Source organism: Pongo pygmaeus, chromosome 1 (assembly GCF_028885625.2).
Source record: "Pongo pygmaeus isolate AG05252 chromosome 1, NHGRI_mPonPyg2-v2.0_pri, whole genome shotgun sequence".
NCBI lineage: Eukaryota > Metazoa > Chordata > Mammalia > Primates > Hominidae > Pongo > Pongo pygmaeus.
Genome location: NC_072373.2, coordinates 81,970,732 through 81,989,968, shown reverse-complemented (window position 1 = coordinate 81,989,968; position 19,237 = coordinate 81,970,732). Strand labels below are relative to the sequence as shown.

The 19,237-nt window shown below is 43.7% G+C and overlaps 1 protein-coding gene across 18 annotated transcripts in view; it reads right to left on the bottom strand.

Annotated features, from left to right (window-relative positions):
* GPR161 (G protein-coupled receptor 161) overlaps window positions 1-19,237 on the bottom strand; it is a 57,443-nt gene that overhangs the window by 26,113 nt on the left and 12,093 nt on the right. For 6 of the 18 annotated variants that reach the window (XM_063649131.1, XM_063649117.1, XM_063649129.1 and 3 more), the window contains one exon: window positions 3,558-3,632. The exons of 10 other annotated variants lie outside the window; for them this stretch is intronic. The gene's annotated coding sequence lies outside the window, so the exon portion shown is untranslated. Of the gene's footprint in view, window positions 1-3,557; window positions 3,633-4,226; window positions 4,245-5,577; window positions 5,723-19,237 lie in introns of those variants that run through there. 2 more of the 18 variants (XM_063649134.1, XM_063649139.1) reach the window with 2 other exon arrangements.

The following is a 19,237-nucleotide window of genomic DNA, read 5'->3' as shown; positions in this document are numbered from 1 at the left end:
GAAGTAGAGGCACCATTTGAGGTCTTGGCCCACAGACATCACTGTCTATAAGGTGCAGTCCCTGCCCTCAGGAAATTGGCTTGGGATCTTGGCTAAAGCCGCAGGTTGACACATATTAATGTTAAATCCTACAGACTAATGTTTCTCCAAAACTCTTCATATACTTCAGTTAGCCAAAAAACCCCACAGATCACTTTCCCCACCTGCTCTCATTCTCTGAACACAGAAGACACCAAAAAGAAAGGAAAGATTGCTTTCTATGATCAAGACAAAAACTCTGCTGCCTAAACTGCCTATACACAGCAGCAGGGCCATCCTCAGAACCCTCATGGTGGATCCACTGCCTCTACTCAAACACTCTTTGGCCAGAGGGAGTGCACGGGTTAATAGGGCAGCCCTTCCCCTCACCAGCAGTCCTAAGTGCCAGAGAGAAAGTTTCCCTCATAGTGAGCTGTATAGTGGTTTCCAGACCTTTCACTAACTCAGCTTCCCTGCTTTGTATTTGCTCTCAGATGTCTATGACTCTCTTGATTTGCGGTCCCCAAAATTGAACACACCATTCTGGATGTATTCTGACAAGTGTCAGGTCCAAAGGGGCAATTTTCTCCATGATCAGAATAACCCCCTTCCACTATTCACTCTAAGAATACATTTTCTGGAGGCAGGGCACAGAGTGGCTCACACCGGTAATCCCAGCACTTTGGGAGGCCCATGTGGGCAGATTGCTTGAGCTCAGGAGTTTGAGAGCAAGCCCGGGCAACGTGGCAAAACTGTCTCTACAAAAAAATACAAAGAAAATTATCCGGGAATGGTGGTACCTGCCTATACTCCCAGCTACTTAGCGGGCTGAGGTGGGAGGATCCCTTGAGCCCAGAGGTCGAGGCTGCAGTGAGCTGTTTGTATCACTGAGCTCCAGCCTGGGTGACAAAGCGAGACCCTGTGTCAAAACATTTTCTTGTAGCAACTAATTCTGTTGGGCTTATATAAGTGTGTGATTGACTAAACCCCAAAGTTTATACCTACATGAATTTCTATGAAGACAGATGTCCCTAATCTTGAACATGTGGAATTAATGTTTTTAAGCCTATGTACAAAAAATTATTTCTACTAAATTTCCCTTTACGCATTTTCGCCCATATTTCCAGGCTGCTAAAGTATTCTGAATTTTGATTCAGTTATGTAACATATTAGTTACTCCAGCTTTGTGCTATGGAGATACTTTCTAGGTATGCCTTCTATGTCTGTCTTTGTAAGGTTGTTTTTGGTTTTTGTCTTTAGTTGGCGAGTTCTGGGTTTGTTGACTCTAATAAGTAAATTATTAATTAATGTCTCAAAGTTTCTAAATAAGCATATTACTGCACAAGGGACAACATGGTGATTAAGAAAATAGACTTTGCATGTAACAAGCCTACACATGTACCCCCAAATCTAAAATAAAAGTTGAAATTATAAAAAATGAAAGAAAATAGAGCTTGAATCATTAGACAAATGAAATAAAGAGAAGAAATATTTATAGCTTATATCACAGACAAAAAGCTAATCATCCTAATCTGTAAAGAACTAGTTAAAAAAAAAAAAAGAGGAAAAAAACCAGATGAAAATCCAGAATAAAAAAGTGGCCATAAGACTATTATGGTTTGAATGCCTGTACCTTCTGAAACTCTCGTTGAAACTTAACCTCTAATGGGCAACATGGAGAAGTGGAGCCTTTAGGAGGTGACTGGGTGATGAGGGCTCTGCTCTTGTGAATGGAATAACGCATTCATGGATTGATGGGTTATCACGCGGTGGGACTGGTGGCTTTATAGGAAGAGGAAGAGAGATCTGAACTAGCCACTCAGCCCCCATCCATGTGACGCCCTGTGCTGCCTGGGGATTCTGCAGAGTCCCCACCAACAAGAAGGCCCTCACCAGAGGCAGCCCCTCAACCTTGGATATTTTAGCCTCCCTAACTGTAAGAAATAAATTCCTTTTCTTTATAAATTACCCAGTTTCAGCTATTTTGCTATAAGCAACAGAAAATGGACAAAGACAAAGACCTAAACACAGAGTTCACAGAAAGATATGCCCATAGTAGTCAAACACTGAAACAATGCTCAATTTCACTGAAAATAAGAGAAATCCATGTTAAAACTACACTGAGATGCCATTTCTTTCCTTTTAGACCAGCAAAATTCCAAAGGTTGGCAGCACTCTCTGCAGGCAAGGCATTGGGGAAGCAGGCACTCTCCTACACTTCCAGTACAAATGCAAATGGCAGAACCCTAGTGAGAGGAATTGGGCAAAGGTAAAAATACTACGTGCATGCACCCTGTCTTAGTCTGTTTGCATTGCTATAAAGGAATAACTGAGGCTGGGTAACTTATAAAGAAAAGATGTTTATTTAGCTCATGGTTTTGCAGGCTGTACAAGTATGGTGCAGCATCTGTCTCTGGTAAGGGCTTCAAGCTGCCTCCACTCATGGCTGAAAGCAAAGGGGAGCCAGTGTGTGCAGATCACATGGGGAGAGGGGAGCCAAGAGAGGAAAGCAAGTACCAGGCTCTTTTCAACAACCCATTCTAGTGGGAACTAAGAGTGAGAACTCACTCACTCCCACAAGAATAGCACCATGCTGTCCTCCATGAGGGATCTGCCCCACAACCAAAACACCTCCCACCAGGCCCCACCTCCAACACTGGGATCAAATGTCAACATGAGACTTGGCAGGGCCCCCAAAACCATATCCAAACCATTGCACACCCTTGGCCCAGCAACTCCATACCTAAGCATCTACCCTGATGATACAAGTTCATAATATGAAATAACAGATGGACAAGGTTATTTTATCCATTGAGGCCCTAGTTGTAAAAAAAAAAAAAAAAAAAAAAAAAATTGGGAATAAGTGAGAAAGAAGTTGAAATGAGAATACATACACACACAAATATACATAAATATGTTTACTTAAAAAGAAACATAGGAAAGATACATCAGAAATTAAGAGAGATAGAAGTAAATTTCTCTAAGTATTTCTTTATAGTTTTGATTTCTGAACCATGTAAATATTTTACACACTAAAAATTTTAAATAAAAAATGTTATAAAAAGTAAACATAAACTTGACTGTAGACAGAAAAAAAGCCTAATATAAATCAGATTGATGATATAACCATAAAGAGAAAAAAATTTAGTTTACTAAGTTTACTTAGTAAGTTAGATGTTAGTAACGGCATTGCAATTTTATACCTATTTGACTGTAGGGCAATTGTGTATAAATGCTTTTGTTTGAACTATAACCACGGTTATGTTGGGAACCAAGTATTTTACTGTGGGAGATAAAAGATACAAATTACAGAATCGGAGGAGGTGAGAAAACACCTTGTGTTAGATTGGTGATTGGATGTATCAGTATGAACTCACTATTGAAGCATAAATATAAGAATTAGTCTGAAGAAATTCCCCAAAATGCAGTCAGAAAGATTAAGAAATTGAAAATATAAAAGGCAAATGAAAACATGACTAGGAAGCACTTCATAGGGTATAATGACTTTATCCAAGCAAAGTATAGCGTTGTTTACTTACTATGGGAGTCTCCTCTGGCAACATGGTGGATGTCACTGATGTGAACATGTTTCTTATTTCAAATGCACAGAAAAGCTGGATTAAATATAAATATAAAAAAAATAAAATTTTTTAAAAATTTTAATTTTTAAAAAAAGTCAAACTTGAAAAAAGAAAGAAACCTACAGGTAACAGAGAAAAAACTAAAAGGCAGAATATTAACCTCACACCTGTAACCAGAGGGTATTAGATCTATTATAGTTTAAGTCCCCTAGGGCAGAGGTTTTTAGGTGGCAGAATGACTTTGGGCCCTACAACGCAGAGAACTGGAACCAACATCCTACATAAAGAGTAGGTTCTAGAAGGGATTTCTCCTTCATGGAAAAGGGATTAGAAAGCTCCTCCTACTGGCATAGGAAAGTGGCAAAAATATAGTCACTTAACTTGAGGCTCTGGGCAGGGTACCAACATTTTTTTCCATGAGAAATCAAACATTAAGACATGCTAATGAGGGTTCTAAATTTATATATTCCGGCCAGGTGCAGTGGCTGATGCCTGTAATCCCAGCACTTTGGGAGGCCAAGGAGGATGGATCACCTGAAATCAAGAGTTCGAGACCAGCTTGGTCAACATGGTGAAACCCTGTCTCTACTAAAAATACAAAAATTAGCCAGGCATGGTGGTACACACCTGTAGTCCCAGCTACTCGAGAGGCTGAGGCAAGAGAATTGCTTGAACCTGGGAGGCAGAGGTTGCAATGAGCCGAGATTGCACTACTGCACTCCAGCCTGGGCAACAGAGCGAGACTCCATCTCAAAATAAAACAAACAAACAAAACTAAATGTATATATTCTGCATGCTACAGAAATCCAAGTTAATAAACCCATGTAAAAATTAATGCTGGCAGAAGTAAATCAAAATAGCTCTATAAGGAATTTCCACACTCACAATACAAACAAGAAAATACCTGATGAAAGTAGCACATAGCATTCACCATGAGGGACTGTCAACAACAACAGCAACAAAATAGGAGAACTGACTTCCAAGAACTTGAATTAATAGAAAAAATATGGTGGCCAGGCACAGTGGCTCACGCCTGTAACCCCGACACTCTGGGAGGCCGAAGCAGGCGGATGGCTTGAGCTCAGGAGTTCGAAACCACCCAGGGAAATGTGGTGAAACCTCATCTCTACAGAAAATTAGCCAGGCTTGGTGGTGTGTGCCTGAAGTCCTAGCTACTTGGGAGGCTGAGGCTGGAGAATAATTACCAGAGCCCGGGAGGTCGAGGCTGCAGTGAGCCATGATCACACCACTGCACTCCAGCCTAGACGACAGAGTGAGACACTGTCAACATAAAAAAAAAAAAAAAAAAAAAAAAAAGGAAAGAAAGAAAGAAAGGAAAGAAAAGAAAAGAAAGAGACAATAAAACCAACACAAGTAAAAGCTTTTAAAAAGAAAAGAAGCCGGGCGCGGTGACTCACTCCTGTAATCCCAGCACTTTGGGAGGCCGAGGTGGGTGGATCACCTGAAGTCAGGAGTTCGAGACCAGCCTGGCCAACATGGTGAAACCCCATCTCTACTAAACATACAAAAATTGTCTGGGTGTGGTGGTGGGCACCTGTAATCCTAGCTACTCAGGAGGCTGAGGCAGGAGAATTGCTTAAACCCAAGAAGCAGAGGTTGCAGTCAGCTGAGATCATGCCATTGCACTCCAGCCTGGGAGACAGGAGCAAAACTCCATCTCAAAAAAAAAAAAAAAAAAAAAGGAAAAGAACTAGAAACCACAATGAAAGACAAATGAATGGGTATGTTAAACAGCAGAGTTAGCTAAAAAGAAACATGATTAACTGAAAGATGGTTCCTAGAAGAAACGTCCGAGGAAATTACTCAGAATGCAGTCAGAAAAATTAAGAAATTGAAACGATGTAATAAAAGTCAAAATACAGGAAGAATGGGCTAAGAAAATCCAACGTATGTCCAATAGAAGGGCAGCAGGCAAGGTTAGAGATAATTAAAGGAGCAGACACTGTTGGCTACCTACCCAGCAACTATTCTCAGTGTTTTCTTAACTGGCAGACCTCTGACTTTGTCTGGTGTGCAACACTCCTCCAAGTGCCTCAGAGAAGGCTGATCTTATCCCTAGTTCTGGGATACAGATCCTGATTGATCTAAACTAATCACTATGTTCCCTTTCTTCTTGCAGTTCTGGCAGTCGCCACCTGTAGTTAGGCAGGAGGAAAAGTCTTTGATGAGGGGAAGGGGGAAGATTTTTGGGTAAAGCTGCTTTGATCTCACAAAGACACAAGGAAGATAAATCTCCCTAATGACCCTAGCGGCAAAGACAGAAAGGGAGCCTGGAGCTGCGGCAGCCGTCTTGAGACCATGAGGGATGCGAAGCCAACGTGCTGAACATGGCTGAAAAGAAAGGCTGATCCTCGGGCTAATAAATTAATAAATCCTGAAGTCACCTTTCTCCTGGCTTTTTCTTATGTGAAGTAATACATTTTTAAAAACTGTTTTTAAAGCTATTTTGAGTTGGGTTTCTGTTACTCGAGTCAAACATATCCGACCTACTAGGGTTAGCAAGAATTTAGAGGTATGATTGAACATTTTCTAGGATTAAAGAAATACATGAGTCCTCAAATTGAAAGAGCATATCAAGTTCTGAAAATAATTTTTTAAAAGCCTATATCAAGACACATCATAATGAAAAATGAAAACACCAACATACAGAGAAATGGAAAAAACAATTTCACCTATAGAGTAACAGTGAGATAAATAGTAGACTCTTCAACAGAAAAAAAAAAAAAAAAAAGAGGCCAGAAAACAATGGAATAATATCTAAGGAAAAAAACCTTTGCCCTAAAGTTCTATAATATTCAAGAGAAGGTGAATATACTTTTGGGGTGAACAAAACCTGAATGGTTACTAATGACAACTCTTGAGTGATCTGCTTAAGAATACATTTCATGAAGAAGGAAACAATCCAGAGATAAGAGGTAGGGTACAAGAATCAACTGTTAGAAAAAAATTTGGGACCAGGTGCAGTGGCTCACGCCTGTAATCCCAGCACTTTGGGAGGCCGGGGTGGGCGGATCATGAAGTCAGGAGATCGAGACCATCCTGGCTAACACAGTGAAACCTTGTCTCTACTAAAAATTCAAAAAATTAGCCAGGCGTGGTGGCGGGCGCCTGTAGTCCCAGCTACTCGGGAAGCTGAGGCAGGAGAATGGCGTGAACCTGGGAGGTGGAGCTTGCAGGGAGCCGAGATCGCGCCACTGCACTCCAGCCTGGGCGATAAAGCAAGGCTCCATCTCAAAAAAAAAAAGAAAAAGAAAAAAATTTGGTAAATACGTAGATCTAAGTAGGAGCAATAAAAAATAAAATTTAGGCCTGGCGCAGTGGCTCATGCCTGTAATTCCAGCACTTTGGGAGGCTGAGGTGGGCGGATCACTTGAGGTTGGGAGTTCGGGACCAGCCTGGCTAACATGGTGAAACTCCCATCTCTACGAAAAATACGAAAATTAACCAGGAGTGGTGGTGGGTGCCTGTAATCCCAGGTACTCAGGAGGCTGAGGTAGGAGAATCACTGGAACCCAGGAGGCAGAGGTTGCAGTGAGCTGAGATCCCACCGCTGCACTCCAGTCTGGGCGACAGAGCAAGACTCCATCTTAGCAAGCACACCAGTGACCTGAGAATCAGAGAGCCCAGAGTTGGCTGCAGTCTTTAAGGCCTTCTGGTCCAATATTCCCCAGGAGACAGAGGAGGAATGTGGGCCTAAGAGCTGCCCACTCAGTGAAATCCAAAATCCCAGTCTCTGCCAGGAAGTCTGGAGTGGGGAAGGCACAAGCCCCAGCAAATCCCTCAGGGTGTATCTTTAAAGAACAAGAGAAGTGGTTTGGAATGCCCCAGCCAGAGAGGGCTTCCTGGCGGGCAGCCAGCTTACCGAGGGCCCAACAAGCCAGGGCCCATTGAATGGAAACAAGCTCAAGTGTGACTCACATTTCCACTCTCTGGGGCTGTTCTGCTGCCAGACACAAAGGGGCTTCAGAACTCCCACACTCACTACATCTTGCCCTGGCCAAGTAAATCACCTTGCACTGCTTCTCCGAGAAACATCTAGACAAAGGTTTTAATTAACCTATCAGAAATTACCCCTGAGAAAGAGAGCTATCCCTCTCAGACAGGTCATCAGGGAAGTTGATCACTAACTCATCCTTGCCACCACAGCTCAATGTATTGTGGTCACTCCTCTTTTGGAATTGTCTTCAGTCTTCTTGTGCATTTCCAGAGACAGTAAATTGTCTGCTGGATTAGACCACTGGCAACGGCTTCAGGTCATTCAAAGCCAAATCTTATCACTCAAGTCAGTAATTAATACCATTGTGTAATCAGTCCAAGTACCCATCAATAATAGACTGAATAAAGAAAATGTGGTACATATGCACCACGGAATACTATGTACACATAAAAAAGAATGAGATTATAGTCTTTGTAGGGACAAGGATGGAGCTGGAGGCTGTTATCCTTAACAAACTAATGCAGAAACAGAAAACCAAATATCACATGTTCTCACCTATTAGTGGAAGCTAAATGATGAGAACACAAAGAGAGGAACAACAGGCACTAAGGCGTACTTGAGAGTTGGAGGGTGGGAGGAGGGAGAGGAGCAGAAAAAATAACTATTAGGTACTAGGCTTAGTACCTGGGTGACAAAATAATTGTACAACACACCCCTGTGACATGAGTGTACCTATATAACAAACCTGCACATGTACCACTTAACTTAAAAGTTAAAAAACAAAAATCAAAAATAAGGCATCACTAGGGTATTGAGACAGGTATCTGTTGTGTTTTGTAAACTGTTTTGCATGGTAATATCCAAGAAATAATTCCAGAAATGCCTTGAGCTTCAAGGACAGAATTACTACAACATAAGACTAGGTTCTTTCTATTATTTAATCTGGGTTATTTTGTGGTCTCATATTTTTACCTAAAACTCTTTCATTTTGATTGACTTAAGGTGGAAATTTCTTCCTGATTATACTGCTGCTGCCCTGCACTTGTCAGAAAGACCGTGTGGCCTGGTGGTTAAGAGCACAGATGCCAGCCAGGCGCTGTGGCTCACGCCTGTAATCCCAGCACTTTAAGAGGCTGAGGCGGGTGGATCATGAGGTCAGGAGTTCAAGACCAATCTGGCCAACATGGTGAAACCCTGTCTCTACTAAAAATACAAAAATTAGCCAGGTGTGGTGACACATACCTGTAATCCCAGCTACTCAGGAGGCTGAGGCAGGGGAATCGCTTGAATCCAGGAGCCAAGATCACACCATCTGCCTAAGCAACAGGGTGAGACTCTGTCTCACAAAAAAAAAAAAGGCACAGATGCTGAAGCCAACTGTCTGGGTTTGAAGCCCAGCCCATCCACTTTTTAGCTACATACGCCTAAATAAAAGGGTTGCCTTCTGTGTCCTTGTCTGTAAAATGAGTATCATCTTCCTCTTAAGAGTTATTGTGAGGACTGAGTTCCTTTGTATAAAGTGCCTGGAGCAGCATCTGGTGCACAGTAACACTTCACTGCAAGCCAGTGTTACCATTTGAAGAGTTTAACCTGATTTTACTTTGGGAAATGACCATTTATTTCTGCCCTACCCTTTTAAAATTTTTAGGCCATGTGATTTGGGTGAAGCCATCATCACTTGCAGCTTTAGGGGTCAGCTCTTGATCTTGGGTGGGCTAGAGGGTCTCACTGATGGGGCTAGGGATGCTGACATGACCCTAGGTCCGGGATTTTGGCTGGAAGCGCTGGAGGACAGGCTAGCTTACCACAGGGCTGGCAGTGTGACAAAATACGAACCCAGGGTTGCAGCAGCTGGCCGTCTTTAACACTACATGGGAGGAGCTTACCAGCAAATAAAGCAGAGGATGAGAGCACAGGGCAAAGGGGTGGATAGGTGGGGAAGACACAGGTGAATTCATCCACAAATGCTGATGAAAGGACTTGAGATTCTGAATCTTCTTCTTCTAGTTACATAAGCCAGTCACTTTTTTTCCTTCCCTTACACTAATTTTGCTGGGTTTCTATCATTTGCAACTTACAGAATCGTAATATTCTGATATATCATGATCTACATAACACATGTCAAGACTCCACCTCTTTGGACACTGGTACCAGAAGCCTTCCCTTTGTCAAGTTTAGGCCAACTCAAGCACAGCTGTGCCTGCCTCAGCCTCCTCCTTTTCCTCCTCTTTTTGCCATGGGCTCCTGGGTCCTAGGAAGTAGACTCTCCTCATGGAGGCATTGAGAAGCTCTTCACCCCCCAGAGTGTGCCGCTTTAGAATCAGAAGATCTATGTCCCAGTTCACAAGCCACGGCAAGGAAAGTGAGACCTCCCCCACCTCCACAATACCCCTCATGTATGAGGACATCCTAAGGGACAGCCTGAGAGCCTGCAAATCACAGGCCCGGGGTTACTGGCGGGGTGTGGTGGTCAGAAGGAGGAGGGTCCTGACGCCTCTCTAATGAGGGTCCCCGGGATAGGACAAGACATACATGTCCTCTCCAGAATTCTGCTCCAGAGAAAATTTTTTTTTTTTTTTTTTTTTTTTTTTTTGAGACGGAGTCTTGCACTGTCGCCCAGGCTGGAGTGCAGTGGCACGATCTCGGCTCATTGCAAGCTCCACTTCCCGGGTTCACGCCATTCTCCTGCCTCAGCCTCCCGAGCAGCTGAGACTACAGGTGCCCACCACCATGCCTGGCTAATTTTTTTTGTATTTTTAGTAAAGACGGGGTTTCACTGTGTTAGCCAGGATGGTCTCAATCTCCTGACCTCGTGATCTGCCCACCTCGGCCTCCCAAAGTGCTGGGATTATAGGCGTGAGCCACCACGCCCAGCCTGAAAATAGTTTCTTTTATCATAAAGGTCTCTTCTGATATCCTTAAATCTGCCTGAGTGAGGCAGTGTTTCATTTCCTCCTCCACAGGCTCCTTTACAGCAGAATGCACCACTCCATTTCCACTCTGTGAATCCCACTATCAATTCTTATGAAGAGCTGACCAGCCTGCAGCGCTGGGACTTCCAGCTGCCCTCTTCTAAAGAAATCAAGTGCAAACAGGTAGGTACATAAGCTGTTCAAATAAATAATCCTCCAGGTGAGGGAAAATTCCTGAACACCACTTCCAACAAGTCCAGGTGAAATCACCCTGCTGCTCATCTGGCCATACTCTCAGGGCCCCTTTATCTCAGCACCTCAAAGCACTTTACACACATCACTCACTAACTGGGGTGGGGTGTGTGGTGGGGGTAGGGTTGGGAAGAAGTTTCTAATAACCACCCTGTAACTGAGATAAAGAAAGGGAATCCTACTCTCATCCCAACCACAAACCAGGCCACACAGCTCGTTGAGAGGCAGAAAGAGATCACGGGCTCCCTGGGTGTCCACACCTATGTGTAAACAGCCAGGTGCAAAGGCTCCCTCCTGCCCTCCCTCCATCCTTTCCTGGCACTAACCTGAAAGTTGCCCCATAGATGGCAGGCACAAGGACGTGGCCTCTGCAACCCCAGGGGCGTGTACCCACCCAGCCAACCCAGAGTCTGTTGCAATGCACAGTGCTTTGGCCCTCTCCCCATCAGGGCACCACAAATCTAGCAATGTCTTTGTTCAAAACCTCTCACTTAACAAGTGCAGCAGGTCTGAGCTCTGATCTGCTTGGGAAAATGTACCAGGGAAAGGTAAAGAAGCTAGAGTCAGAACCCCAAATGGCCTATGGACTTCTGAATTCTGAATTCGCCAGTGGGAGAGACCTGGCTTTGGTGCTCTCCACACATACATGATCAACTTGAGCACCTCATTGCCCTTCACAACATCCTTCTGCAAATGCCACTGGGTTTGGGGTTCCTCTCCAGCTTCTGCAGCTGACTGCAACCCTCTCCACAAGGGCATCAGTAGCGAGTCTATCAAATATTGTTCCAAATCCAAGCTCTTGGATTCTGGGTATAGACATTCCCAAGGCTCAATCCTTAATCTATTCCTTTCTTCCTATTAGATTCCTTGAGAATTTTATCATTTCCAGAGTATTGCTTAATTATTATTAACTAATAATGACAGTATTTGCAAAACACAGTGCAATATACGACATACTATTACACACATCATCTCATTTGATTTTCTGAATAACTTTTACAGGTAGGGATGACTTCTCCCCCTTTTTAAAGAGGCAGCATGACATAATGGTTAAGGGAATGAGCTCTGGAACTAGAAAGCCTGGGTTCCAAATCCCAGCTCTGCTACGTACTGCCTCTGTGGCCTTGACATGTTACTTAACCCCTCCCAGCATCAGTCTCCCCATCTGTAAAACAGGGATAATAGGAGTATCTACCTCATAGGGTTGGTGGTAGGGGTCAATGAATTAATATTTGTACTGTGCTTAGAACAGTGCTTAGTGCTATGTGTTTGTTAAATAAAATGGGGAAACTGAGGCTCAGAAAGGTTAAGTGACTAGTTCAAGAGAACAGCAGGTATTAGCCCTACAACTTGGTCATGTGCCTGTGAGTCTATTGTTTATCTTCAATCCATCCATTCACCACAGCAGATGAGATGCTACAAGGTCGAGCCTCACTGTGTTGCAGACTCCTCACCATCAACCTCTTCCCAGGCCCTCTGCTGCAGCCAGCTGTGCCGCACTCTCCCATTTCCACTCTGCTTTTGCTTATTTGAAAGACTCTCCCTGTTTGTGGAATGAATGAAGATGTAGTAAGTATAAAGCATTTTATTGACCTATGGGGTTAATAATTTTATTATTTAAAAACAGAAAGAAACAAATAAGTGGGGTAGAGAAGAGACTGAGGCTCCGAAACCACATAGACAATATATCAAGTCACAGATGACCCTGGATTTGGCAATGATTTCTTATAAATAACACCAAAGGCACAAGCAACAGAAAACAAAATAGACAAAATGGGCTTCATGAAAATTTTAAAATTTTGTGCATCCAAAGACACTATCAACAGAGTAAAAAGACGACAACCCACAGATTGGGTGAAAATATTCGCAAACTATATATCTGATAAAGGATAAATATCCAGAACATACAGAGGACTCCTTAAACTCAACAAGAAAAACACAAACAATACAATTCAAAAACAAGCAAAGGGTTACAACATTAGGTGAAGCAACTCAGACACAGAAAGACAAACACCACATAAGTGGGCACTAAATAATGTATACACAGGGACGTAGAGTATAGAAGTGGTGTAGAGTGGTAGACGATGGAGACTCACGAGGGTGAAGGTTAGGAAGGAGAGTGGATGAGGAGAAACAACTTAATGGGTACAATGTACGTTACTCCAGTGATGGATACGCTAAAAGCCCTGACTTCACCACTGTGCAATATATTCATGTAACAAAACTGCACTTGTACCCCTTAAATCTATACACATAAAAAAAAATTTCTACTTGAGAGGCTGAGGCAGGAGAATTGCTTGAACCCGGGGGGTGGTGGCTGCAGTGAGCCGAGATCGTGCCATTGCACTCCAGCCTGAGCAACAAGAATGAAACCCTGTCTCAAAAAAAAAAAAAAAGCGTTAATAAAAGTTTTTAAATAGGCAAAGGACTTGAATAGACATTTTTCCAAAGAAGACAAGCAAATGGCCAATAAACACATGAAAAGATGCTCAACATCACTAATGATTTAGGTAAATGCAAATCAAAACCACAATGAGATATCCAGGACGGCTACTATCGAAAAGAAAAGAAAAAAAGCAAATGGTGAGGATGCAAAGAAATCGCAACTCTTTTACGCTGTTGGCAGGGACGTAAAATGGTACAGCCACTGTGGAGAACAGTATGGCAGTTCCTCAAAAAATTAAACACAGAATTACCATATGATCCAGCAATTCTACTTCTGTGTATATACCAAAAAGAACTGAAAGCAAGGTCTCAAAGAGATATTTGCACACCAATATTCATAGCAGCATTATTCACCACAGCTAAAATGTAGAAGCAACCCAAATCTCCATCAAGGGCTGAATGGATAAGCAAACTGTAGTGTATATATATACACACACATACATATATACATACATACATCATACATATTATTCAGCCTTAGAAAAGGAAGGAAATTCTGACATTTGCTGTAATATGGATGAAGCTTGGGGACATATGCTAAGTAAAATATGCCAGTCGCAAAAAGACAACTATTTTATGATTCTACTTGCATGAGGTACCTAGAGTAGTCAAAATCAGAAAAACAAGTAGAATGGTGGTTGCCAGGGGCTGGATGGAGGGCAGAATGGGGAGTTATAGTTTAATGGGAATAGGGTTTCTACAAGGTGGAGACTTCTGCAGATGGATGGTGGTGATGGCTGCACGACAATATGAATGTACTTAATACCACTCAACTGTGCACTTAGAAATGGTTAAGATGGTAATATTTCTTGGCTCTGTGTCCCCACCCAAATCTTATCTCGAATTGTAATCCCCACATGTCAAGGGGGGGACGTGCTGGGAGGTGACCAGATCATGGGGGTGGTTTCCCCATGCTGTTCTCGTGATAGTGAGGGAGTTCTCACATTGCTTCAGTGGGTGCAAGCCCCAAGCAACTTCCATGTAGTGTCGGGCCTGCAGGTACACAGAAGACAAGAGATGAGCATTGGGAACCTCTACCTAGATGTCAGAGGATGTATGGAAATGCCTGAATGTCCAGGCGGAAGTCTGCTGCAGGGGCAGAGCCCTCATGAAGAAACTCTCCTAGAACAGTGCAGAAGGGAAATGTGGGGTTGGAGCCCCCACACACTAGGGGCACTGCCTAGTGAAGACGTGTGAAGAGGACCACCGTCCTCCAGACCCCAGAAAGATAGATCCACTGACAACTTGCACCATGCACCTGGAAAAGCCGCAGGCACTCAACACCAGCCCATGAAAGCAGCCACAGAGGCTGTACCCTGAAGAGCCACAGAGGTGGAGCTGCCCAAGGCTATGGGAGTCCACCCCTTGCATCGGCATGCCCTGGATGTGAGACACAGAGTCAAAGAAGATTTTGGAGCTTTAAGATTTAATGACTGCCCAGCTGGGTTTCAGACTTGCATGGGTCTGTGGGGTCCCTTTGTTTTGGCCAATTTCTCCCATTTGGAATGGGAACATTTACCCAATGCCTGTACCCCCATTGTATTTTGGAAGTAACTAACTTGCTTTTGATTTTACAGGCTCATAGGCAGAAGGGACTTGCCTTGTCTTACGTGAGACTTTGGACTTGGACTTTTTGGTTAATGCTGCAATAAGTTAAGACCTTGGGGGACTGTTGGGAAGGGATAATTGGTTTTGAAATGTGAAAAGGACATTAGATTTGGGAGGGGCCGGGGGAAGAATGATATGGTTTGGCTCTGTGTCCCCACCCAAATCTCATCTCGAATTGTAATCCCCACATGTCGAGAGAGGGACCTGGTGGGAGGCGATTGGATCATGGAGGCGATTTCCCTCATGCTGTTCTCGTGATAGTGGGGGAGTTCTCAGGAGATCCGATGGTTTTAAAAGTGGCAGTTTCCCCTAAGTGCTCACTCTCTCCTGCTGCCTTGTGAAGAAGGTATTTGCTTCTACTTTGCCTTCTGCCATAAGTTTCCTGAGGACTCCCCAGCATGCAGAACTATGATTCAATTAAACCTCTTTCCTTTATAAATTACCCAGTCTCAGGTATTTCTTTATAGCAGTGTGAAAATGAACTAATACAGATGGTAAACTTTATGTTATGTGTATCTTACCATAATTTAAAAATTTTGGGAAAAAAACATATCTAGGCATCTTCTGTTTAACTTCTCTGTCCAAAGGGATTGGAGAGTCATGAAATGAAGGAAGCCAGCTATTTCCACAGCTTCTCACCCATCGTTAGAGGTGAGAACATCCTTAGAAAACATCTAGTCTAACCTCCTACTGTAGCAGATGAGGAAACTAAGACTTTGTCTGGCATTAATTATTGCTCTCAAGGGACTAATACAGCAGTGACTTCCAAGGCTGAACCCACTAAATAAAACCGTGAATCATGCTGCACCCACCCCAGCAAGTGGGACAACTCCCCAGGTGACATGGTAAAGCAGAATCCTACTTTTTGTGAATCAACCCCCTCTGCAGTTTCTGTTGTGGCATGTAGGAAAATGTGAGGCACATAATCCTAAGCAAAGCTGGGCTCTCAACCACAGACTGTCGGTGAATTTTTTAAAAGGGCAACTGGCCTCTCTCCCAGGTCTCCACCTCCTATATTAAAAGCTGTCTTCACCCCTTCATGTTTCCCAGTCAGCACAGACAGTGGAGGTCCATGTCAGCCTCCTAGAAAATCCACAAGCAACTAGCAGGACTCATGATGAAGACAGCTCACTCAGGGGAGAGTCTCAGGCCCCAAGAGTTAAGTGCTTTAGGAATAGAGAAGAAAAAACAGCTGGGGGTCCACACAGCTTTCTGTGACAGCTTTAGCAACCTGATGATTGAGCAAGTCCTCATAGAAATCACTGTTTCAGCTGCACATTAGGCAGGGATTTTTCCTCTGGCAGCCCGCTGGCTGCCCCAGCCTCAACCACGTCATTCCCTCTGTGGGAGACGGCAGAAATTCCAGCCCTTCCAGAGCAGGCTTGAGGAAGCCTCCACAGACACTGGCTCATGGCCATCCTGCCTGGAACTGGGCGCCCAGCAAATCCCTAAGGTGAAGCTGGGTCGCAAAAGATCAGAACTGCTCAAGACTGTTCCAAGTCTATTTGGCGCTGCTGCCAGAAGTGGCTGTGGTGCTTCAACAGGCAACTGTGCCAGGAGCCCATGCTCAGATGGAGAGAAGCCAGTGCCACTCCTTGGAGCTCCAGATTCCTACCTCCGACCAACATCTCCACCTGCATGTCACAGGCATTGCAAGCCTGTGTCCAAAACCGGATTTTGAGTCTTTCACCTCTCAAGCTGCTCTTCCTGTGTTCCTCCTCATTCCACGTGTGCCATCCCATCCTTCCAGTTGTGCAGGCCCTAGACTATGGAGTCACTCCTGGCTCCTCATTCTCTTATGTCCCGGACTTAGTCCATTAGCAAATCTATTGGCTCTAGGTTTGAAAAGTATCCAGAATTCACCTATGTCTTACTATTCTCTGCTACCACCACTCTGGTCCAGGCTACATTATATCTTCTCTGGATTATTAAAATAGCTTCCCACAAATCTACCTGCTTCCACCCTTCCCCTTTTCTCAAAACAGCAACCACAGTGAGGCTGTTAAAACAGACATCAAAACAAGTCACGGTTTTCCTCAAAACCATAAAAAGATTCCCATGTCACACAGAGCAAGCCCAAAGTTGTTACCTCGACCTGCAGCTCCCTCCAGGGCCTGGCTCTCCATTACCACTCCAATCTCTTAATAAAAATTACCTTTGATTCTTTCTACTCCAACGCACTAGCCTCCTCACTATTTCTGAAACCCATCAAGCATGCTTGAGTTCAGGGGCTTTGCACTTGCTGTTTCGTATGCCCAGAATGCCCTTACCCTTAACTCACCTTTTCAGCAGAGCCTTCCCCAGCCATACTATGTAACACTTCATACCCCCTCCAACACTTCCTGGCCCCATCCCCTTCTTTACTTTTTGTCCTTAGCACATGTGTGTGTTCTTATTTAACTTGTTAATGTCTTACTCTTTCACAAGACTGTAGGTTCCATGAGGGCAAGGAAATTTTGGTTTGTAAATTTTCCGATCAGCACCTAGAAAAGTGCCTGGAACATTGTAGATGTTCAATAATTGTGATGAATAAATATAGGAACAATGGGACACTAGACACCTTGACACACTAGGCATTTCTTGTTTACTCTGCAGAAGAGTAGCAGACACTATTCATTATCCAGCCAACATCCATTCTCCTCTTCTATCAAAAGAACCCTGATTTCATGTGGGGTACCAAATGTGCCTACAAAAATATATGGGCTTGGTCCAGGAATGGTGACTCATGCCTATAATCCCAACACTTTGGGAGGCCAAGGCAGGAAAATTGCTTGATCTCAGGAGTTCAAGAGCAGCCTGGGAAACAGAGCAAGATCTTGTATCTGCTAAAAACCAAAGAAAGAAATAAAGAATTAGCCAGGCATGGTAATGCACACCTGTAGTCCCAGTTAATCAGGAGGTTGAGGGAAGAGGATGGCTTGGGCCCAGAAGGTCAGGGCTGCAGTGATCTATGATTGTACCATTATACCCCAGCCTGGGCAACAGAGCAAGACCCTGTCTCAAAAAATTACATATATGTATATATATATATACACACATACATACACACAAACACACACACACACACACACACACACACTTGTTTGCATGGAAGCTGGAGTGGCCATTAGACCCAGTCTGCAAAGTGGTGGAAAGCTATCCATTCTCCAATACAAAGGGACAGACTCAGCTGCGGCTTTTACCCTTCTCCTTTCCCTTTCTCCTGACTGGAACTCAAAGTCAATGCTTGAAGGTGAACGTGAAGAGCCATTTTTTGACCATGTAGCTGGAAGTCTCATGCAATAGAAAGCAGAAAATCCCTAAGGTGAAGCTGGGTCACAAAAAATCAGAACGGCCCAAGGCTGTTCCAAGTCTGTTTGACGCTGAAGCAGCCCAAGCTACCTAATGAACTGTGAAGCCACTACACCCAGCCCCAGCTAGTCAACCCCTTTTTGGTTAAGTCCTGTAGCTGGGTTGCCTTCACATGTTGTAAAAAGCAATCCTAACTTGACACACAGGTTGAAAGTGAGAAGAGAGGTGCTGAGGAAGGCAAACTGTGCTGTGATGAATATGATGATGCAGTCAGCTCAGCTGCTGGTAAGGATTGGTGCCACCACGTCTTCATCTGCCCATCTATCTCCTTCTCCCATCCACTGTGTCCCATTCTCCTCAACCCCCAGGGCAAACACTGCTGCAACCCTAACTCGTATCCCTTTTTCCATGATAACTCCAAATAAAATCAAACATTCTAATCATTGGAAGGAGAGGGTGTCCAGTTACAATTTCCCTTTCAAAAAATGCACTAACACTCAAGCTAATCCTCAGGAAATGCTCCATTCTAGATAGCTGAGTTTTCTGAATTGGTCGAGTTTTATTAATTCCACCTTAAACTACCCAAACTCTTTAAGCCTTTAAGCAAAATTCATGAAAATCTATCATACATTTTTCTGTATTTTAAAATAAGGTATACAAAACATAATTTTCATAACAATTTGAGATCATTAAATGCCAGGATAATTCTGGAATTATCTTGGAATTTTGACTTGGGAAAAACCTTAGAGAGCAATTCTAATGGGAGCATTTTCTTTTGGAACCTCAGAGAAGGCTGTTAGCTTGCTCACAGTCACTCAGTTAGTGGGTTATCACAGTGAGCCATTATTATATGATCCAAAACACAGTGATTCCCTCAAGACTGGTAAAGGCCATTTATATGGTTTGGATATTTGTCCCCTCTAAATCCCATGTTGAAATGTGATCCCCAGTGTCAAAGGTGTGGCCTAGAGGTGTTTGGGTCATGGGGGCAGGCTTGGTGCCATCCCCATAGTAATAAGTTCTTGCTCTATGAGCTCATGCAGAGTGTGGTACTCCTCCCATTGCTCTCCCGCTCCCTCTCATGCTATGTGGCACGCCTGCTCCTCCTTTTGCCATGGGAACCCTCACCAGAAGCAGATGCTGGCGCCATGCCTCTTGTCCAGTCTGCAGAA